The following is a 24,450-nucleotide window of genomic DNA, read 5'->3' on the forward strand; positions in this document are numbered from 1 at the left end:
AAACTGGGATTTTCCAAGTAGCCTAAGGGAACAAGGACTTTCAGTGCTAGTTGGGAGCCTAATTCCCAGCCTAAATCTTTGTGTTTGATCACCACCAGCTGGCAATATGTCCCCGGTAAGCACATGTTCTAAATCATGCCATTTAGCCTTTTGAATTCCTCATCCATGCATTAAATGACAAAAGTTTCCTTTAACCGGTCTTGTAGACAATTTACCAGATTGAGTGTCTGCTACTTTATCATCTAAAATAAAATCACTAGATAGAGAGATTACTTTGGGACTTGGCCAATGAGAACCTTGCTAATGCTGTTGAGGCTGGCTGTTCCTGTTTGGAGGCAGTCTCTCTCATCCAGTGGACAAGGCACCAGATTGGGAAATCAGTAGTTTTTTGCTTTTGACTTGCTGGGTTCTGTTAGACCTTAAACTCTCTGTGCCTTGATTTACATATCCATAAACTAGAGATAATGACACTTACTGATCTCTAGCTAAAAGTGCCAAGTATTGTCATTATACTCTTATGAGACTTGGTATACTTGATTAAAACCTTCAAACTTGAGGACCTGAGGTAACTGCTTAAAGCCATATCTGTGGTTTAGCTGAATCCATAGGATTGGGTTGTCAGGGAAGTATAGGTCTGACTCCAGAGACCAGCCATGGAGGGAGAAAATACTTCTATAGCATTGCTCTTATAACATTTTCATCTAAACTGAACCAGGAAAAGCTCTGTGGTTTGGAATCCAAGTTGGATCAGGAAGGAAAGAGCTTCTGGTGACCCCATATACACCAGAGAATTGTATTGCATGGGAAATCTCTGCCTCTGTGCACAGGAAGGTTTGAATGGCAGGGATGCTGATGATGGATCCGAGACAGAATGATGGATCCAAACCAGTCCCTCCCCTGCAGATGACAGGGATTTCTGCCTCCAACTTCAAGCCATCCTTACGTGCACAGCCTGGTGAGTCATGGTGGGTGAAAATCACCCCTGAGCAGAGGGCTAGCACAAGGCCTACCCACGGCTTCGGTGATGCATGGCTCTTGTACATCTCTGATCACTAGGGTGAATTTCATCCACCACTGTCCTGTCTTCTAATTTGTCCTAAAAAAATCTGTTTGTATAACAAACATGACAAAAACCAAACAAACAAAACCAGCCCTGCCAAACTTCTTTGGATATTTGTGTTTTGTTTTATTTTCCAGATGGAGCACTTCCAAAAACAGCAGCACAGACACTTGTCTGATCATTTAAAGAACTGTAAAGGGTTTGATTGATCAGCTCAGATGTCAGCAATTTTGGAATCTGTCTGGGCACCAAAGGAGCAGATCAGGTTGGGAAATGCAAAAGGGCGCGGGGGGAAATTGTTCATTCTCATTGTGTCCTTCTTGCTAAATTACAAGCTTTTTCATCAGCAGATGATTCACTTCATCCAGTATACTGCCTGTAAGTTCAGGACAATAAAACTGAAGTGCATCTTTGCCAGTCAAAAATTATTTGAGCTTAAATTGTCAAAGCGTGGTATCATCCTGAGGAATTGATGCTACAGTAGCAGCTTCAAATTACAATGTTACAGTGTGTCTAGTCATCAATTGGGTACGGAGACTGACAAGGAAGAAATGGGTAACAATACATGCCTTAAATGAAATCTACAGTTAATTAAGGGTAAGAATTAGTTGTTTTGCTTGTTTATAATTAAGAGTAAAAATTAAATTGGAGACATTTGAGATTAGCACAGGACCTCTATAAATACTGCAACATCTACTGCCGTATGCATCATTTTCCTCTTCAATCCTCTGCAGAATATTTTTAAGTGGGGAATTCAGAGAAGAGATGCATCTCCCCATGTGCTTCTCAGCAAAGGAAATTGGGGGAGGTGGGTGTTTTGTTTGTTTGGTTTTGGGGGAAGGGATTGGGTGTTAGAAAACTATGGTTTGATTAAATAACTGTTTGTGTTAGACTAATACCACTCCACCCCCCCACCCCCAAAAAAAATTCCAGACAGGTTGTTGTCAGCAGTTGTCACTCTTTCTTAGTAAGCGTTAGGAATGAGATAGCTAGAGATGTCCTTCTGTCAGTTCTGCTGTTAAGCGCAAAGTGCTGTAAAAACAGAACCCAAACCCAGACGTCTTGGGAATAATGACCAAAACTTTTCCACAGGCTGTTGCTTGGGAAAATAGCTTGAGCCTGCATGTTTTAGAATCATAGACTATTAGGGCTGGAAGAGACCTCAGGAGGTCATCTAGTCCAACCCCCTGCTCAAAGCAGGATCAACCCCAACTACATCATCCCAGCCAGGGCTGTGTCAAGCCAGGCCTTGAAAACCTCTAAGGATGCAGATTCCACCACCTCCCTAAGTAACCCATTCCAGTGTTTCACCACCCTCCTAGGGAGCTAGGGTATGTCTTTTTGGTAAGGGTATGTCTACACAGTAATGTAAGCTCCAGGTTAGGGGGACTCAAGTAAGCTGACATGTGTCAGGGAACCCTGGGCTTGAGCATCTACACTACATTTTAAACCTAGGGTAAGGATTTTCTGACCTGTGCTCAAACCTATGGCTCTAGTGGCCACACTGCAGTGCACAGAGCCAAGTCAAAGTAACCCTATCCCACAGTGTCTAGCATCCCCCTGCCCAGTGTCAGCACTCTAGCCCTATGAATGTGTGGCACTGTGAGAAAACTCCACTCCCCCCCACCCCGTTTTCTAACTATGACAGTGCTATTAATGGGGCTCAGGTGTCCATAAAGAGAACATTAACTGTATCATTAGCGCCTCTGGCTAGCTGCTGCTGTTGCTGGCCATGGAGCAGTGAAGTGCAACCCCAGGACTTGGGGGTGTAGTGTGGTCCAGCACTCCCTGGGGTCTCGTTATCCCTTCCCCTGCTGCACCCCAGGAGGCAGGAATAAGGGATCCCCAGGTGATTATGGGGGAGGATGGTTGCCTGCCACTCACCGCCCTCACAGTGCATGCTTCCCAGATGCTCCTGTGCACACAGCCCTAGGGAAGGGGCAGAGAAAAGAGCAGGAACCCATCAGCTGCCCTACAGAGAGAGGCAATACCTGGATTGTTGGGGATCATCCTCTCCAGGCTGTGCTGAGCCAGAAGCTCTGCTGCTCCCCCTTTCCGCAGGGTAGCTGCTTAGTCCTACCACCACTCTCTAGCCCTTGCTCCTGGGCCCCCTGTGTAGCTGCATGTGCAGGGGTGCCCAAGAAGCATGCATCAAAATCTGGCTGTGCTCCAGTGACAGGAAGCACATCTCTTTGCAAAAAGCTTCTTCTGATTAGTCTCCATTGAAAACCCTGCAGGCTGTCTGATAAGGTGTTTGCAGACCAGTGTTCAGCAGACTATGGGTTAATGCTTACCTGAGCTGCTGGCATCTGCAAAGAGAAGTGTGGCTTCTGTTTGTGATAAAGTGCAATAGATCGCACTACAGATGATCAGCATAGAGTGAACTAAGGAAGTTGCTGCAAGGAACTTTGGGATATAGCTGGAAGACTTCTGCGACCTGAGTCAACCTGGTGCCATGCACACACAGGAAAGCAATAGGGCTCAAACCCTGGATCCCAGCTTACTACAGGCTCAGAGGCTCCAGCCCTGCAGGGTCCTGGGACCCTAGGTTCAACCCCTAGGTTAACACAATTGTTGTGTGGATGTAAAGGGGGTCAGGCTTGAGCCCAAGAGCAAGCCCAGGCTTAAAGTGCTGTGTATACATACCGTAAAAGGCCTTTCCCCCCTCCTTTGTACAAAGGGCTAGATTGTGAGCTGGGCTATATGCACATGCAGGGATGTAAGAGGGCATGCCCCTCCCCCGCACACCCTTTACAGCTTCCTGGGCCTTGGATCTGGATGTGCAAGAGTAAGCAGCTGCTGCATGCCTTTTTACTTCCTCCCTGAAGCAGGTGGCTGGGGAATGTTAGGACATAGGTGGAGCCTCTGGATTCCACCTCCCCCACACCCACTCTTATTGACCGTTGGCACTGAGCCATTGTATGGGGAGGTTGTAATTTGTTGCTATTGCGTCAATTTCTAACTCCCTGGAGCAAGCGGAGATGAAGGAGGCAATTGTGTCTCCAGGCAGCCTACTAGCAGCGAAAGATCATACTGCACATGTATAAAGAATTTGGAGCTAATCACTCAGGGATGGCGTTGAGTGATCATCAGCATGTTGACCATTTTATCAGGAATCCTTCACTGCTCCAAGGTTATCTTTTCAGAAGTGCAGGTTTGAAGGTGCAGTAGGGTGGTGGGGCATATTTCATCTGCAGTGTAGATTTGAGCAAGAGGCAGTGAGAATACAGCACATACTGCTAAGGTTGCTAAAAGGGCAAACCATGGGTGTAAAAGCAGGAGTATTTCCATCAGAACCTGCCATAAAAACTAGTCCAGCCACTGAGCAGAAGCTTCTCAACCCTCTGCCAGAATGTGGGAGCAAAGTTGGCTGAACTGGTTCATCTCATTTCAATTTTATTAGCCTATTTTCTACTGTGTTATTTCTTCTAAAAAACTCCAACAAACAATAGGCCAAATTCTTCCCAGTTTGTAGTGACTCTGTATTTGAGTAGTCTGACTTACAATTGCAGTCTCTTTGAAAACATCCATGGCCTTCTGGCTGTCAAGCACTATGGCAGGCTAACCTATACAGAGGAAAGGTCGACCAACTGCTGAAGCAAAGAGGAAAAAAAAATGCAAAACCTGTTTCACAGTTGAGAGTCGCCTGGGGTTTGAAGAGCTCATGTGAAGAAGCTCTCAGCCTTCGATGCTATGCCATGCTTATTTCTCCAAACTTTTAAACCTCAGGACTCCAAACCCCCCTCACTAAATGGCAAATGGTGATCAGTTCAGCGCTAGGCTGGAGTAAGGACTCAGTAGCATGTAAGACAATTGAGGGTTTGAAGACAGCGCATATTAATTGTCCAAGACAGCATCAAGAAACAGTTTTAAAATAATGCTAAGCTTTGTTCCTTTCCAAACTGCTACTTAAATTTCCAAAAGATGTCAAAATTAGGATCCTCTGTTAAATGTACTACCGGGCCCTGAGAATCTTACCAGGCAAAACACTTGAGAAGATACAGGAGAGAACAATCCTGCTATGGCTAAATGACTTAATAGGTCTTTTTCCATCTCTAATTTATGTGAATACCATTCTGCTCTCCTCTGCAAACTTTGACTCTGTGAGCCAGATCCTCAGTGGCTATAAGTTGACTTAGCTCCACTGAAGTCAATGGAGAGAAACCACTTTACACCAGCTAAGGATCTGGCTGTATATTGGGTTAAAACTGTCAGAAAGTTTCTCCTAACACCTTAAATCTTATCCTCTAACACAATTGAGTTCTAAATCATAAAAATAATCTCAGCATTTAACAGGAATATGCAGAAGATAAAATTTTAAAATAATTAAAAGTCTAATTTATTAGCTATGTTATACCAAATGCCCATTAATCACACTAATGTGGGTTCCAGAAGTGCTTCCACTCTCTCACATTGGCTTGCTTTTCTTCATTCTTGACAGCATTAGTAGGTAACAGTTACATTATATAGCTGCTCAGTGCTCTGGCAAGAAACCATTATGCTCCCTGATCATTATTGACATCCTGACATTTGTCATCTCCTTTCATAGCAGTTAAATCTTGCTTTATCTGTAAATGTCACCATGTCATTTACTCATGAAAAAGGGGTCACATTCCCAAAATAGTATACTGCGGTTTAAAAAGAGAACTTGGCTTTATTCACAGTAAGTAATCCTTGGACAAACTTCACGGCTGATAAATACCTATTTTTCGCATGTAGTTGTTTACATCTCCAGAAACAGACTTCAGGGTTGCATTTGTGAAAATAAAATCCTAATAGGAAAGGGAAATGCTCTGGATAAGAAAAATAGCTGTTTATCCTTTCAGCTTCCTATGTATAATCCACACTGAGTTACTAGCGCTGAATTTACCTGTAGTGCTGTGCAACTTTAATTTGACTTTATACTGACTGAAACCTACTCGTTCACTACTTTAATTAAAGCTTTAACATGTGCTTCTCAGCTGGAGTGTATTTCATCCTCTCAAAAAAGAGATTTAAATAATCTTTGATGATAATCTCCTTTTTTATCTTCAAAGTATGTTGCAACGATTTATTAATTAGTCTCCAAGTCCATTATTATCCCTTTAAAAATACAGACAAGGGAAATTGAGGCAGGGCAGAATAAAGGACTTTTCACATGGCTTTAGAAGGAGGGAATCAGTCTCACAGCCAGAATTAGAACTCTGAATTATCCTGACTTCCTGTCCTGTGGTCACGCCATTCTATCATGGCTCTCTCTTGCAACTGTGGTTTGTTTAAACATAAGGATTTGCAATATTTTTAAAGAGACAAATACCCCTGTCATGACATAGCATGCTAGTACTGAAGGGTATGTTATTGAGATAAGCACCATACTTTCAGTGACCATAGAGGGCATGTTGGAATAATTGGGTCTATACATTTATTTTAATGATAAGCTTCACTGTAAATAGTCAGTAAAAGTTTACAAAATGTTACAATAACCTATAACAATAAGTGTTAATAGGAAAAGATGCATAAATAAATACAAAATTAAATTAATATAAACAAATACCTAATAATTTTGAGAATTGGGTTAATTATGCCCAGTAAACAAACAAAACCAACAATAATTAGTAAAACAAAATTGGTATGTTAAAAATTAAGCTTAATTGGCAAACAATTGTGATGGAATGTGCTATTTTACCCGTGTGTGTGTGTGGGGGGGTGTTAAAATACATTTTGGGGAAAATGAACAGATGAGGACAAAAGAAGGGGAATAAGCAAGTTTTGCCCATTATAGCAGCCATCACCACCCTTTTTTGTGCCTTTTTAATTTTGAAAGATGGTCTCACCAGACCTGGCCAAAAAGAGGGACTCTCATGACTCTGCCGCCTAAACGGGCTTTGGCGGAATCCAAATGCCACCTGGGTTGTGAGTCTTTGTTCCTCTGCCTCAAGTGTCTATTTGTTTGCTTCGCCGGCTAAGACTGCGTATTTTGCAACATGGCTATAAGCCTGTAACCAAAAAGGCAGCTAAATGCAATGCTCTAAACCACCTGCTGCTAATTCAAGTCTGTCAGGTTTTTAAATGGCTAATAAAACCATGTGTTGTGGCTGTGTTTTTAGCAGTAAAATTGCAAGTGAAAGTTAATACCAGAGATAGAAGCAGCATTTTTTTAAATGAAGTTTAACAATTCCCCCCTCCCAGATAATTTACCATTTTAATACTATTTTAAAAGGTTCAAAATGGGGGAGGATGACTTTTTTTAAAAAAGTCGGCAAAAGGGAAGGAAACACAAGGATTAGGGTTAAATAAAAGCCTTCCTTAATGCTTCACATTTAAGATGCTTTGTTTTGCCCTCTTTTTTTATTTCTATGCTTTTCCTGGCTGGGGGCAAAGATACCACGCTATGCCCCTGTTCTTGGGGCACCAAAAGCCCTGCTAATGGCCTGGGAAGGCGGTAGAGGAGGGAAGCAGGGGAGGGGTCTGGGTTTGCTCCTCACTCTAAGCCCCAGCCCCTCTCAACCCCTGTGGGTTTCTTACCCTCTTCCCTCTAGAGTAGGTCTACCCTCCATCCTTGACGCTGGGGCAGGGTCTCCCTTCCTCCAGTTCTCTGGTCTTCTAATTCTCAGCAACAGTCAAGTCCTCTCTCCTTCCTCACACACCCTGACTACCTGAAGCAGGAGGCGGTTTATTAGGTTCCTGACAGGGCCTTAATTGACTACAGGTGCTCCAATTATCCTATAGCAACCCTCCCTAGTCTACAAGGAACCACCCTTAATTAGCCTAGGGCTTATATATTTCCTCTCTCCCACTGCTCCCCGGTGTATCACAATCTTTAATACAAAGTTTAAAAATTAATGGTGTATTTGCCAGGTACTGAGCAGCCTGAGGTCCCCAAACCTTGTTTAACGTTAAATAGTAAGAGGGTCATGTTACCACTTTAACTGTTTGGGGTCAAAGGAAACCTGCACAGCACTTTCAAAAGATGAGCCTGGAAGCTTTAATTCATTACTCTGCTAGACATTAGAAATTATGGACTGAACAGAGTCACTGGTTTTATCACTTATTACAACAATCTGTAACCCACTAATAGACAGACCCCTCATCCCCCTGCACTCCAACCCTCTGCCCCAGCCCTGAGCCTCTCTAACCCCCCAAGCTCTGTCTGGGGTTGGGGATAAGATGTTTGGGGTGTTGGAGGGGCTCACGGCTAGGGTAGAGGGTTGAGGGTGTGGTGAGGGGGGTGAAAGCTCTGGCTGGGGGTGTGGGCTCTAGGGTAGGGCAGGACTGGGGATGAGTTTGGGGTGCAGGCAGGCTGCTCCGGGACAGGGGCCAGAGAGGAGGACTCCCTCCAGCCTCTTCCCTGCCGGCAGCAGCGAGCTCTGGGGGAGGAGCCCCCCCAACAGCACACTCACCCCCAACAAAACAGTCTCTCCACCAAATTGAAGATCTACAGTGCAGTAGTCCTAACATAACTCCTGTATTAATCTGCAACATGGACTCTTTATAGAGGGCACATTAAACAGCTTGAGCAATTCCATGTGCTCCCTCCACTCAATAATGAGCATTCATTGGCAGGGCAGCGTGACCCAATATTAAGGTCCTTGAGAGAGCAATCACAACTTGCATTGAGAAAATGCTATTGAAAGCACAACTTAGGTGGATCAGACATGTCATCAGGATGGAAGACCACGTTGGGGAGCTGAGACAGGGAAACAGGAAAAAGGGCCATCCCTATAAGCTCTTCAAAGATAACCTGCAGAGCAGTCTCCAGGGGGCTAGCATCAGTCTCAAAGAACTCGAGCAAGGGGCTCAGAACAGGACTCACTGGCAGCCTCTGACCAGATCAGCATGTACCAGGTTTGAGTGGGATCAACAAAATTGTCTCCAGACTGCATATGAAAGGACCACAGAGCTGCATCCTCAAACATCAGAGATATGGACTTCGCATGCCCACAGCGTGCCCAAATCTGTGTATCAGGATTTGGAATTCAGAGTCACATGCATAGCCACAGATGAGAATTGCGACAATATAGTCAATATTGTCAGTGATGCACGACCAACTTTGGGATACCTGTGTATCTACTTGTAGGACAAAGGTATAGAATCATAGAATCATAGAATACCAGGGTTGGAAGGGACCCCTGAAGGTCATCGAGTCCAACCCCCCGCTTGAAGCAGGACCAATTCCCAGTTAAATCATCCCAGCCAGGGCTTTGTCAAGCCTGACCTTAAAAACCTCTAAGGAAGGAGATTCTACCACCTCCCTAGGTAACGCATTCCAGTGTTTCACCACCCTCTTAGTGAAAAAGTGTTTCCTAATATCCAATCTAAACCTCCCCCACTGCAACTTGAGACCATTACTCCTTGTTCTGTCATCTGCTACCATTGAGAACAGTCTAGAGCCATCCTCTTTGGAACCCCCTTTCAGGTAGTTGAAAGCAGCTATCAAATCCCCCCTCATTCTTCTCTTCTGCAGGCTAAACAATCCCAGCTCCCTCAGCCTCTCCTCATAAGTCATGTGTTCTAGACCCCTAATCATTTTTGTTGCCCTTCGCTGGACTCTCTCCAATTTATCCACATCCTTCTTGTAGTGTGGGGCCCAAAACTGGACACAGTACTCCAGATGAGGCCTCACCAATGTCGAATAGAGGGGAACGATCACGTCCCTTGATCTGCTCGCTATGCCCCTACTTATACATCCCAAAATGCCATTGGCCTTCTTGGCAACAAGGGCACACTGCTGACTCATATCCAGCTTCTCGTCCACTGTCACCCCTAGGTCCTTTTCCACAGAACTGCTGCCTAGCCATTCGGTCCCTAGTCTGTAGCGGTGCATTGGATTCTTCCATCCTAAGTGCAGGACCCTGCACTTATCCTTATTGAACCTCATCAGATTTCGTAGTTATAAACTGAGTGTTTGGGGGCCAGGAGGCTTTTTAAAGTCAATTTAGTGCCTTTGAAAAATTCAAGGTTGATTGTCTTGGGAATTCTGTTTTCTACTGTCTAGATTTTCTTTTTTACTTTAATTAAGAGGAATATGATTGAAAAACTGGAATGTTTATTTTTCCCCACCAGGCATATGTAACCCTAAAGTACTCTGCATCCACTGAACAACTGTCCTACTCCTTCTCCCCAATAGTTGCAACTGGGAAAATAGAATTGTGTGACAGGGACACTTGCCTCTCATAAGTGCCTCCTGTCAGCTAGATGTGATGCTGCTAGCTCTCCTGCCCGAGGCATCCCATGTACATTGTTGACCTTACTAGGTGTGTCTTCAGTGGCTTGGCCCTCTGGCCCAGTTACACAGTCTAAAATGGATGTTCCACTTCTGGGGTAGAAAAGAGTTTGTTTCCCCTCTGTTGGTCCTTACCAAGGTTTTTTCAATTCCATTTCTGAACCTCTTTAAGTCCTGCTCTTCATTCGGGCTTCCCAATAGAGCCTTGTCCCTCTCCTTTTTTAGGCCACTTTGCTAATAGACTGTGTGGGGGTAGACTCAGGCCCACCCACTTCTCCGGGTCCCAGCCCAGGGACCCTACACACAGCAGCCTCATACACCTTCCTTCAGTTTGTTGCTGCTGTTCCATGGGCTTTTCCCATGTAGCCCCTTTCTCTTCACCCTGACCTCAGGACTGAGGTTCTGTTCTTCCTAGCTGACTGCAAGTACCACCAGAACCCAACCTGTGGTTCTCTCTTGAGCGCCTATGGCCAGCACCCTTCCTTGCTCCTCTGGTCCCACACAGGAACTGACCTGCTCAGGCCCTGCAGCTCCTTTTATCTCAGCATGATGAGCTCTGATTGGCTGCTTCTGTGCAGCCTTTCTAGGCAGGCCTGGAGGACCAGTTTCACTGTTCCTTTCCTGGGGTGGGATGTGGTAGGATCACAGGGCTGCCAGCAGGGAATCTTGAAGGGCCAGGCACATCCTTTGACAAACTTTGTAGGAAAATCTGACTACCAGTATTGCCAGTATTTTATGTTTCAAATGTGATACTCTTGCCACTTATTTTCTAAGCCACTCTTTACAAGAAACTTCCAGTCAGGTGATTTAAGGAATATCAGAACACAGATCACCAGAGCCAAAGATTTAATAAAATGGTTTCCATTAAAAAGTTAACAGGTAATAGTTTCTGCTGGTGTAAATGGACAGATAACCATTGACATTAATGATATTATGCCCATTTACAGCAGCTGAGAATTTAACAAACGTTTGCCCTTGGCTACCATACAATAATGTCTGAGGAACCATGTATTTCCTGTACAAATTATAAGGGGGAACCATGATATTTCAATTATCATTGAGTGTTAAATCTCGGCTTATGATGACTTTTTAATGGCAACCACTGTTTTGTATTTCCTGGGCAGTAGCAACCTCCTTCTTGAATTAGACTTCATATTACTTTTTGCTAAAGATCTGCTATTTTTACAGTTGCAGGGGAGGTCACAGAATAAGCCCCCTACTTTGTAACTATTGCAGTTTAAAGAGTACAGCATGGCAACATGAAAGAATACTTTAATTGTAGAGATTTTTATGAGTTTCTTAAGAACAGAATATGTCTATAAGGCTTCCTGAAAATAGCTTTATTTAATTTGTTAAGAACTCTCTACAGAACACTAGGCTCAAGGGTTTTTTTTCAGAATCTCCACTGAGCTTCTTAAGTATTTAGAGAGATTTACTGTACAAACTATATAGAACATCGCCCTCCCAAAATTATGGGTAAAACATTGTTTAAACTAGGATTTGGCTGTAATAAGGGCAGAGCTGGTAATGACGATCAAAGGGAAGTGGGCTGCGACTAGGAAATCCTGTTGTGCTGGAGATGCACAGTACAATGTACATAACATTTTGGATGAAATCTTGGCTCCGCTGAAGTCAATGGGAGTTTTGCCATTAACTTCAGTGATGTTAGGATTTCTCCCCATATCTCTGAATATGGAATACCTTCAGTACATATCAATCATTCTTCTCAGAATGTGATGACAGATTGGACAATTATCTTCATATTAGTCTACTAGAAAACCTTATTCCTTCTTGTTTCTCCTCTCTTTCTCCTTCTTTGCTCTCTTCTGCTGCATTTCTTATAACTTTCTTAAAGTTCCTGTTGAATATTTCCAAAAAGTCAAACTTTCAGGAACTCATTTGTTTGAAGCATATTTACTAAATTTTTGTAATTCTGTTTTAAAAATCTAGGCCCCAGCTATTATCAGATGATGAAATAATTCTGTTTCCAGTATTCCCTGTGAGGGCCAAATTCACTCATGGTGTAAACAGGTAAAGTCTATTGACTTCTTTAGGGTTGTAGTAACTTATGCTGCTGGGGCCTGATCCAATCCCCATTAAATCAGTGGAAAAACTTGTATTCACTGTGAAGGGTGTTACACTGTGCCTTTGGAAAATTTGGGCCTGAAACTTTAACAATGGTATATCATATTAGATACCTGCAAATCAAGAATGTATTATTTTTTATTAGTAGTTTGAACTGGTACAAAGAATCCTCTCTTCTGTTCTCAGCACTATCCCTCTTATATAAGGCTTTTTTTCTACTCTCAACTCTGTTAATTTCCATTATTTAAAAAAAAATCTCCTCTTTTATATGTATTTATGGCAATCCAAACAATTGGCTCCTAAGTACCATGCTTTCCCAATGATGCACCCATTTTAGACCAAGCTTATGCCACTGATAGTGTCTGCCACTGATCACCTGTTTGACCAGGCACCTTTCCACTTAAATGTTCTCAAAATATTTGTTCAAATCGAATGCAGTCCAGTGACAGGGCCCCTTGTTCAACCATCATATTTACAGAAATGTGAACAAGAAACCTGATTATGGATAAGAGATGCAGAAGCAGGGATAAGCCATGCTTCTACTGACATCTGAATTAATGCTATGACAAACACTGCATGCAAAGACATGACTCACCATATAATCAAGTGAGTTATGAGTGACAAACAACAGTAGAAAGAGTATTTTCTAACCAAATTTTATTTATATTTGTGACAAAGTCAGACCTGACACTTCTGAAAGGGAGGTTGAAGGCAGGTATATAAGTCTTAAATGGTTAAAGCCCTTTCTCCTATGAACTGAAAGAGGTTACCTCAGGTTAATTATGGGCTCCGGAATCCAATTAAGGGCAGCCTGTGACCTTAACCTTCTTCTTCCAGTGACAGAGAGGAGGACGGTGCTGGTGGGCTGGGAGTTTGACTGTGAGAGTCGGAGAGGCTGGCTGGAGACGGGCCTGGCTGGAGGCTGGGACTGAGCCGGCTGAAGCAGGCTGCTGGCTGGAGGTTGGGCTGGGGCTGAGTGCTGTTGTCCAGCTGAAGATGCTGAGGCTGGGCTTTAGGAGCAGGTTCGGTGGAGGGCTGCACCTGGACCCCAGTTGAAATGAGGCTAAATGATGGAACTGGCAAGAGAGGGGTGGAGGGGAAGAGAAGGTTGCTTTGGACTATGAAGGGGAAAGAAGCAGGGGTTGAGGAACGGTTTCAGAACAGGTTAAAAGGAGTGGGGGAAAGACTAGATCTATCAGGAAAAACAAAAACAGGATAAAAGTCAACATTTTATAACTGTCAAATCAGTGACAGAAGGTGTGAAAAGAGTATCCCCTGTTAACCCCCTGAATATGGTGGCATGGATAAAGCAAAGTGTTGGTGACATACAAAGACCTAAAAGGATGCAGGATGGAGATCTATTGATAGAATGTGCCCATGAGGAGCAAGCTGAAAGACTTCTTAAAACTGTAACCTAAAGGAAAATGAAAGTTATTTGTCAACTGCCTAGATTCCTGATGGAGCAAGAGGGGTTATGTCTGAGGAGGTTTCCAAAAAGAGCATAGGCAAAGATCAAGTATTGTTTATTAAATGGCTACGTAGTCAGAGAGAGAGAGAAAACCAACTATCTATGGCTGTAAGGCTAACACTGAGGGCAGGTCTACACTACGGGGTTAAGTTGACCTAAGTTACGCAACTCCAGCTACATGAATAACATAGCTGGAGTTGGCATAGCTTAGGTCGACTTATTGTGGTGTCTACACCACACTGAGTCGCTTGTCGTTCCGGTGGAGTACCGGAGTCGATAGGAGAGTGATCTGCGGTCAATTTAGCAGGTCTTCACGAGACCCTCTAAATCGACCCCTGGTGGATCGATCACTGCAGCATTGATCCATGGTAAGTATAGACATATCCTTAAGATGGGAATTTCTGGAAAGGATCAAATTGGGTATCAAGCTTTCTGGGTTAAAACATATATTTCCCCCCCACCCCACCGCCATGAGGCACTATAATTGTCAAAGGTTTGGACATGTGGCAGCTGTTTCTGAGGGAACAATGAGGTGCAGTAAATGTGGAGGAAATCATTCCTGTGAGAACTGTGTAGAAGTAACAGAACCTAAATATATCAACTGTGGGGTAAAGCACAGTGCAGCATATAAAGGATGTGTAGCAGAGCAAGCTAGAGAAATAAAAAAAAAACCTCAAAAATATCATTTGCGGGGCTACCAAAAGTTACCCACTGCAGAAAATAGAAAAAGACAAATACACAAGTAAGAGAAAAAGATGTATGAGCAGCAAAACACATAATCGGTCAGTGAGGAGAATATCAGAGGAATGGGAGATGATGTGTTGCTTGTAGTCAAAGAGAAGTGTATATCATTCATTATAGAAGTAATTAACTGCACCTTGCAGATGGGGAAAAACCAGAAAGGATTAAAATCTTAGCAAAAGCAGAAGAAAAATATCTAAAGAGAGCGAACTACTTGATAAACCACAGTAACGCAATTTTAAATGAAGGCAATAATACAGCTTAAATAACATGATCTTAATGATCCTTAGCTGGAATGTGCATAGTTTAATAATGCATGGAAAGGAATTTAAAAAAGCCATCTTTGAAATAGGAAAAAAAAAAGCCTGATGTAATATGTATGCAAAAAACATGGCTAGTAAATACATTTATGTTCAACCTACAAGGATATGATATGCTCCAGAGGGATCAAGAGGCTACCGCGTGGGGGGTTGGGGAGTGAGGGTTTCTGTATATTTGTAAAGAGGGACTTAGATATGTTGAAATGGATGTGAAGAAATCAAGTATTGAATATAATGCTACTGAGAGTCCCACACAGAACAAAAACACATCCTCTATGAATTTATAATGTTTATAATCCATGTAAAATAGTTATTTTAGAACTAGAAAAATGAATTAATGATGTCAAAAACCCACTTATAATTTGCAGAGACTTTAATAGTTATAATCAGCTTTGGGGAAGTAAGAAAACTCACCTAAATGGTAAATGTTTAGAACAAGTTATTGATATGCATATGGCTATATAACCCATGCCTATTTGGTGTTGCACTCTGTCCCCCTCTAGTGCAGTGTTTCTCTCATGTGGCCACCAAGGGCTTTTCATTCAGCCACACCCTCTTGGGCGATGACTGGGGGGAGAGCAAAGCAGCGGCCCTTCCCCGGGGCTGCCAGCAGGGTTTGGGCCATGCCTTCCTCTGGAATCACAAATGCTGGAGAAACAGGCAGCTGGTGTGAGTTCCCTACCTTCCCCAGGGAGGTGGAGCTCAGACTTCCAGCTTCAGCCCTGGGGTGGCAGGCAGCGGGTTCCATCCCCTGGCCATGGAGCTTCAGGCTCTGACCCTACCCCTCCGCTCGTCCCTGGCCCTGCTGCTTTCTCTGGCCCAAGACACTGGCCACGCCACAGCGAGCTCAGTCCCCCAGTTACAGGGTTTCGGGCTCTGGCTGTGGGGCCCTGGGATCCAGCACACAGCAGCAGCAGGTGCTGGCTCCAGGCTCAACAACCCCCACTCCCATCATCCCTGGCTCCCGCTACATCCTCTGACCCTGGGTTTCAGCTGTGCTCACTGTCCCCTGGCCATGTGGTGGTAGGCACCAGGCCCCAGCCCCAAGCCACACAGCAGGGGGTGCTGGCCCTGGGCTCATCACCCCATGCCCATTGCCCCTGGCCCCTGCTGCCTCTCCCAGCCTCTAACACACTCTCATTGCCTCTGGGCCCCACTGCTTCCCGCCCAGACCTCCATCCATCCCCCTTGTCCCCCACTGCCTCCCTACCCACCTCCCCATCCTTGGATTAATTTGTCCCCTGACTTGCCAGGGCTGAGCAAGTCTGTTGTGAAAAGTGATATTTGTATGTTTGTTAATATTACTTTTCACTGCCTCCCAGCTAGCTGGTCTGCTGCTGTGAAAAGTGATATTATCAAACATACGAATATCACTTTTCTCAGAAGCAGACTTACTACCTAGCAAGTCTAAAAACAACAACAACAAACCATGCAACCAAAAAATTAAAAGAAACACCACCAACAAAAGACAAGAATATGCACAGCACTTTATTTGTTTCAATTCTGCTTAGGTCAAGTAAACGTTAGAGACAACTGTTCATTATTTTTGAGTCTACAAAAAAATCCCTGCGTAAATAAATTGTAATGATTTTGACACATATCTGTGCATATTTAGGAAAAACAAATAAAGTAAATTCAGTATTTTAGGAAAAATTGTCAGAGCTTCCACCAGCAAGAGATGCTGGCCGCATACTGAGGCGACCAAAACATTTGTTACAAGAACCCCTGCTAGACCAGCTAAAGATTGATGAGCCTCCTACAGCCTTGGCTAAGAGGCATATTTCTTTTAGCTCATGCAGTAGAAACTCGTGTTAAGCTCCAGAAGTCACAGGTTTGATCCTGGCTGATGACAACCAGGGTCTGTTGGCATTACAAATAACCTAGTAATATTGAATACAAGAACACCAACTAAATTTAATTCAGTGGATGGATCTGGGAGTTGCCACAAATAATATAGCTGGGATATTCATAAAGAAGACAGACATTCTATGGAGGGAGAGCTTCCTATGTAAGTTAGCCAACAATAAATAGGAGAATGTTTTGTGGATAAGGGACTTTTTAACTAACAGAACTATACAAGTCAAAATGGGAACATCTCTTTCAAAAACCTACAAGCTTACAAATGCAACTCCATGCAGGAGTATTATCAGCCCTCCTTTATTTTCCGTTATGACAAATGACCTCCTGGAAAGTGTGCAGATGGGAAAAAATATTTCCCTTTTTTGTAAACAACTGAGCTTTATGGACTAAGCATAGAAGACTCAAATTTGCCATGGAAAAAGACAAATAAGGCACTCCAGAGAATTTCAAAGTGGGGAAATGATTGGGGATTTAAATTTTCACTTGCAAAAACAAAGGAAATGATCTTAACCAGGAACAATATTATGGAATAATGGGACTTATTTCTTTATTGTGGAAAAATTCAGATAGTTCAAAAGTTTATGTTTCTAGGAATACTGTTTGATAACGAATTAACTTGGAAAGGTCACATAAAAAGTGTAAAAGTAGAATGAACTTACTTATAAGTGTAGGTGGAAACAAAGGGGGTGCAGATAAAAAGGTATTAATGATGATATAGAGAGCATTGATAATACCAGGTATAGACTACAGATGCCAAGCTTTTGATTCAGCCTCAAACACAACTATTGGAAACATGGACCTGCTCTTGGTCCAAGCTCTGCTATTGTCATGTGGTGCAGTGATAACACCACCAGTGTGTGTGCTGCAAATAGCCATTGGAGAAGCATCTATAAATCTAAGGATGAGACTATTAGATTTAACCTTTTGGACAATGGTGAAATAGAATCATGAAAACAGAAGTACACAACAGATTTATGAGGATTGCTAGGAGCTTAGTAGAAAAAATTATATGGATTGCCACAGACTTCCTCATACTAACTGGATCAAAAAATGGGTAAAGAAGATATGTAAAAAATAAAAATTGAGAGTATTAAAACATTTTAGTTGTGGCAAATTGAATAGCAGCTGGACAGTTATTCCCTCATTTGTGGTTTTGGAATTGTATGAAAAAAAATGAGGGAAGGAAACCCCCCCCCACGTTATTACCAATGAAATTTCTAAATTTATTTATGAAAAATGGGGCCAGATTTAACGAATCTATACAGATGGATCAAAAGACAGAATAGAGTGGGTGGAGTGAGAACAGCCTTCTGCATTCCTAGTCTTGGAATGCAGAACTCTTAAAGGCTATTGAATTATGTGACTGTTCTGATGGGCTGAACTAATGGGGATAATGTTGGCACTAACCTGGATAAGAGATACGCAACTGGCTGCAGCTGTAATTTTATCTGATTCTTGGTCAGGCATAAGGACAATCAGAACAGGGACTTCAGGAAGCAGAAATGACATAAATGAAAAAATGTTCCTAACTACAGAAATAATGCAAGCCAATATCTGTGTAACAGTAGCATGAATTCTGGCACATATCAGATTACTGTACCTAGAAATGAGATGACTGACAAAGCAGCAAAACATGCTCTAAAAATGAGGCAGTGGATATTAATATACTCTTAAGTAGAGAAGAATTTAAAAGTGTGGTCACCAAGGAGCTTGAGAAGGAACGGAAAGAACTAAGCACTAAGGAAACAAAAGGACAAAGATTCAAAAATTGAAGCTAATACTATACTCCAAAGTCGTGATAGAAAAAGTAAAGTAGTCATCTTTAGAGTGTTAGCGGATCATTGTGTCTTAAGTGATAAGTTAAACTTATTAAAAAGTAATAAAGATGGGCTGTGAAACTGTTGATCATGTTCTATGGCATGTGGGCAACATTCAATGGAAATAAAGTTTCTTTATGAAAAATTGAGTCAGCTTGGAATTAAAGATTCTAATTAAAGGGACTTGTTAGAATATCCAGGAAATGGAGCAGTGCAAAAAAAAATTCTGTTTCCTTAAAAATACTAGACTGAGTGAAAGAAAATTAAAACCCATCACTTGGCTAAAAATGAACGAAGAAAGTGGTGTTCATAGCCTCATATGATAAGGCTGCTGTGCCAAAAAACAAAGAAAGACAGAGAGAGGAGGAAGGAGGATGAGAGGATGAGAAGGAGGCTACAGAAGGGTTTTATGCAGCAAGGGGAAAAGGCTTCACTTAGGTAAAAAACTGGTTTGCACTATTAGGGAAATCTTGTGTTTATTTCTGTTTGGGGAGGGGGACCTTGATTCCCAGCACAGCTGGGCCTAGAATGGGTTAGAGAATATGGCTGGTGATTGGTAGCCAGCATCAGAAGAAACAGTACTCCAGTGGGAGTTAGGAAATGTATTTTTGTTTAAAGAAATCTCTGGAGCCAACCCTATGGATGCTGAAAATAAACCAACGTTAAGAATTAAATCTACAGAGTAGGGCTGATTTCCTCCAGGCCAATGCCAGAAAAAAAAGCTCTGAGGTTTGACATAATGAAAGAGGTATGTTGCCACTGATTCAAAAGAATGACTGTATATCTTACTGGTATTCTGGACAACATTAGTGACGCACTTGAACAGTGAAGATGACTGCCACAGAAAAATAGGCTAATATGGCATGATAGCTCATGATGGTCTCCTGCTTTGCATGCAAGCTTAATGGGGTTGTTATACCATAGACAGGATAAAGATAGTCCAACATCACAGCAAATGGGATACATAGTGATATCACTGTCAACCTATGGAAGAAGGCAAGGGAATTTCTGAAATGCTTCAGAAAATAATGTAATTCCTCCCAACAGAAATGCGTTCACGACAGAATTCAACATTCTGTGGAATTTAGTCTCTTCCTCACCTACACACTGAGCAGCCATTGATCAATGGGAGCCATTCATGCATGTGGGGAAAATAACAGAACTCTGTATATTAGTGAGACTGGTGGAGGAATATGATCCTTTATATGAACATAAAAATTTGTGGATCATGCTCCCGGTTGCAGTCCATATTGTAACTGCATGTGCAGTGGTCATTTGACCAGACTTCTGCAGAGCTAAGTACAGGAATAGTAAACCTGGCTAAGCTGTATTAGTAATTCCCATTTTGCTGCAATAGATTCAAGTAAAGAGCAGACACCCCAAAATAAATTTTGTTTGTTGAAAAGATATGTAGACAATTTTTTTTAAGTAAATCATATCCCATCTTGTGGAGATCTAATACACATTTTGGTCATTGGCTAAAAATGAATGAAGAACTCTGCCTGACACAAAAAATGTCAATTAGGCCAAAAAGCAGTTAAAAAGGACAGTGCGATAACTTGTCTTTCCCCTCTCCCCACATTTGACTACAGGTACTATGACCATTTCATGCAGAGTTTTACAACAGAATTTAAGGAAGGTAACTGTATATTGTAATTTACTGAATCCTAAATAAATCCCCATTCTGATCCTCTAGGGATTATTTAAAATCCAGATAAACTATCTGGCTATTGCTCATTCATTTGCATATTAAATATTTTGGCTGCCTTCCCATTAACATGTCATTTGAAATAGTATTTAATAGAGAATGAGATTAAGCATCACCACACAGGTCATGCCTAAATCCAGTCAGTCAGTGGAACAGCTTGTCTCTCTCAAAGCCAATCTACTTATAATTGATTTTCAGCATCAACATTTGTTGAAGAAAAAAACTGCTTCTTTGAATGATTTCAGGGTCACATTTCACATCACATAACTTTGGGCAGGGACCATCCACCATTGGTACAGTTTTCGTTAAAAGCTTTACATTCCAATGCTTACAGCAAATATTCTACCTATTGTTGTATTTGAGCTCAAAGTACAAAGGCAAGTTAGAAAAATAACAATAACCGATTTATTAAAATCTCAGTTCAGGCTACAAATAGAAGATAGAGAGTACTAATTCCATGTTAAACCATTGCCATCAAACTCTACTCACACAGTATTTCTAAAAGGATATTGAGTGACAATATATTCCACCAATGAAATACTAGTTCAGAACACTCTCTCACTGTTTTTTTCACGCCTTAAGGACATAGTACGCTGACCGAGGATTTCCAGTCCTCAAACTTACTGCAGTTTAATTTTAGATCCCAGGGGTTTTTTCACCTGTGGTGGGAAAGAAAGAAACATTTGGGGGCAAGTTTTTAAAAGCAAACAAAACCATGCAATAGAAGGCAGCCATTTCAAAGCTCGATTTGGAATGTTAGAAGTAGTCCTGGAGGAGATGTATTATTGGGGAGAATGTAGGTGAGAAAATCTACCAAGTTTACTCTTGTTCTGTGGCATATTTCATGGTTTCAGACACAAAGAAATTAATACCCTGCCCAAATATGTTGCAGATGTGTGGAGACCCCTAGCCTGATGCAATAGGATAATAATAAACTGTAATAAAATATAGGATCAATCCACAGACGCAGATCTGAATCTCACGACTTCAGTGTGTGGGTTGGAATCCATACCTGGATCTTGACCTACATGGGTAGCTAGCCCCAGTCTTTATAATAGGCCAAACCAAAGGATCCAAACACCCACAAAAATGTGTGGCATCTGAAAACTCTATCTGGATGTGAACTATACTCCCCAACACAAACTGTATTTGGGATGCAGTTTGCAAACAGAAACCAACATTCTACAGAATCTAGTCATCTCTTTAGGTACACTGATGACAACCATTATTATCAGTAGGAGTTATGCATGAATGTGGAGATTCCAGACCCACGTACAGACAACACTTTTACTCTTACAGATCTGAATCATCTCCTAATGAAGTAAATGAAAACCTTTCCATTACCTCCAATGTCAGTTGGATAAAGCCCATAGTGCATTTCATCCAAGGAGCTGACAGCGCTTGAACAGACTGTTATTTGTTTAAATGTGTATTATATTCATTTACTTATGAAGGCTCTTCATGGGTGGATATGGAAGGCAGCTCGTGAGGCAGAAGTAAATGTCAGAATTCCTAAGCCATAGAAGCAGAAATTCACAGAAATGTAATTTTAGCTCTAAATTAGGAAGACAGAAAGAGACTAAAAATGTTCATTTGCACTTAACCTGTTATCCAGCATGACTAGACAGCAGGGACAATGAATGAGGATTATTTTTATTTTAATTCTTTCAAGATAATTGTTATTTTTCCCAAAGACTCTGTGAGTCATTTGTAAGGAAGCACTGGCAGAGAGGAGCAAGTTTTATACTGTAAAATGCATTTCTAGTAATGAATGTAAAATCTGTATTTCAAACCTAAAGAGAGTTAAAAAATCAAAAACAAACAACAACAAAAACCCATGAATATGTAGCAAATAATTAAATGTCACATGAACAACTACAGAAAATATTTGGGGTATAAATTGTCTATAAAGGATGACTGGAAGTAGAAGGGGAACGTGAAAGAAAAAACCCATAAAATGGGATATGGTGCTTCCCATGGGTGCTTTTAGTGGGGTAGGACAAGGAGCACTGCAAATTCATATTCCTTTTGTCCCCTCTTCCTCCTTCCTCTGACAAAATCACTATCATGCCACAGGCTTATTTCACTTAACCCCTAAACAAAAAAAAATCTGAAACACATGTAGTAATCTCACTCTGAGCATTAGTTTATCTTTCAGGCAGTATCTGCACCAGGGGATTAAAAACAATGGATACACAATAAAGAACATTTTGTTAAAATACACAACTCCAGCCAATAGCTCATCATAGCTCAATTCTAATCAAACAGCCTCAGAAGCTCACCACTTCCAGGCATAATGGAGTCAGGGATCTTATGAATCCTGGCCAGAGCAGAAGTGTATGGTAATTGAAACTGCTTTCCTGTCCCACAGTTAGGGAATGTTTAGGGGATTCCACAGTGAAACCTTACGAAGGACAAATTGCAAGTTGCTGAGCTCCATGGCCCTTATTCAGAAAGCATATGCCTGGCTTGAAGGATTCAGGTAGTGGTACAGGACTACTCACGTGCTTAAAGCTAAAGGCATGCTTAAAATGCTTTGCAACATCAGGGCCAGAGTACTCATTGGCTTCCAGGACTTGCCCCAAAGTTTCATGTTCCCTACACAGGAATTGCTTGTTGATATAGTTACTGATTTGCCAGTCCACCAACCTCTTATATACATTCCATTTGTTAAATCAAGGCAGAGAGCTGCATAAGGAACCATAATAGACACTGAAACAATATTGGCAATCCCTAGCATTCACAAATCAAGAATCAGGTAACAAAAAATCATGGTTCAAAACTCATTAGATTTTTTTAAAATAAATGCTGGCTCTTTGTGGGGGGTAGCCTTCTATTTTTTCATCTTGTAGCATGCAACATTTTCATGCTTTTCTCCACAACCATCACTTCCTTTTAAAGAAAATATAAACCGAGAGACTTGCATCATCATATGATTCCCAGAAGCCAAGGCTTTCAGATAAAACACAAGATATCATGAGACTCATGATACAAATAATGAAAGTTGGCAACTCTGCAGTGTAAAGTAGATGTACTAACCCCATTTCAACTGGCTGGTTGCAAATTTTCAATGTGTCCATGTGTTTTCCTCCTCCAAATCCCAGTTTATTTTCCTCTGCTCAGCTGTTTTTCTAAGCTCCACTTACTGAGCTGCCTATGTCAGCACATGCTGAATTGCAGGCTTTGTTGTTGCTTTCTCCCTCCTGTATCAGGAGGTGGTGGTTCTCTTTTTGATCCTTCTCTAAATGGCACAGCTTTTAATTCCATCTGTCCAGTCTGCAGCTTATAAAATAAGAACTCTCTCTAGTTTCTGCCAAATAGCCTCTTTTGGATTTCACTTCTTTATGCTGAATTCCCAGTTCTAACTCTTTCATGACCACAGGATGTGTTTGGTAGTTTAGATTGCAATTGAATGCCTAGCATGAGACCAAGGAGTCTGATCTTAAGTATGTTGTTGAGGACGATTTATCTGCATGATTCCTATTAGTGTGAATGGGAGTTAGGTGGCTAAATCCCCACGCAGCTCATTGAAAACATATGACTAGACTTTCTTTCTCCATCCATTGAAGACCTGGTTGCATCGTTAATTGAATAGCCCAACATATAGGTACTGAAACTCAGAACTGCTTCATTTTTTAGTTTTTAAGTAGTAGAACATATTTAAAATACAGTGAGATAAGTTTGAGGCTTCTTAAAAATGCAGTATATTAGTAGCCCTTCAACATTTCCAGAAATAAATGTATCCCAACATCTTTAATATTATCTCATATTATCTAAGACAAAAATAAATGCATCTCAATATCTTTAGTATTCTCTCCTACTTCCTCATACTTATGATAAGAAATGCCCTGAATATTGCAAATATTGAAGTTATCTAACCAGGAACTAGTGTAGCCCATTGCTATCCTTGCAATTGCCAGCCAGAGGCAGACTAATGATCCATCTCTCCAAACATCTTGTTTCCAACAGTGACCGGTATTGGGTGCTTCAGAAGACAAAAACCCAGGCAGAAACTTGACAGTGGTTAGGCAACTGGTGTGTGAGACCACTGTCTATCATGCAGACTAATACTGTCTCATTGATTCCTTGTGCACTTTTGCCTTATACTTAGATTGCAAGCTATTTAGGGCAGGGACTGTGTTTTTCTTTTTCTTCTGTGTTTGTACTGAACAGTGGGGTCCTGAGCACT

At 41.8% G+C, this 24,450-nt stretch overlaps 1 long non-coding RNA gene across 1 annotated transcript in view; it reads right to left on the bottom strand.

Moving 5' to 3' along the window:
- The window catches only part of LOC311517488, an 83,096-nt gene extending 59,727 nt beyond the window's left edge, over nt 1-23,369 (bottom strand). Inside the window, exon 1 of the long non-coding RNA XR_014710716.1 lies at nt 23,301-23,369. This is a non-coding gene — a long non-coding RNA (uncharacterized lncRNA). The remainder of the gene's footprint in view (nt 1-23,300) is intronic.
- Nucleotides 23,370-24,450: the final 1,081 nt, after the last annotated feature.

Source organism: Lepidochelys olivacea, assembly GCF_965140295.1.
Source record: "Lepidochelys olivacea isolate rLepOli2 genome assembly, chromosome: 3".
Classification (NCBI taxonomy): Eukaryota; Metazoa; Chordata; order Testudines; family Cheloniidae; genus Lepidochelys; species Lepidochelys olivacea.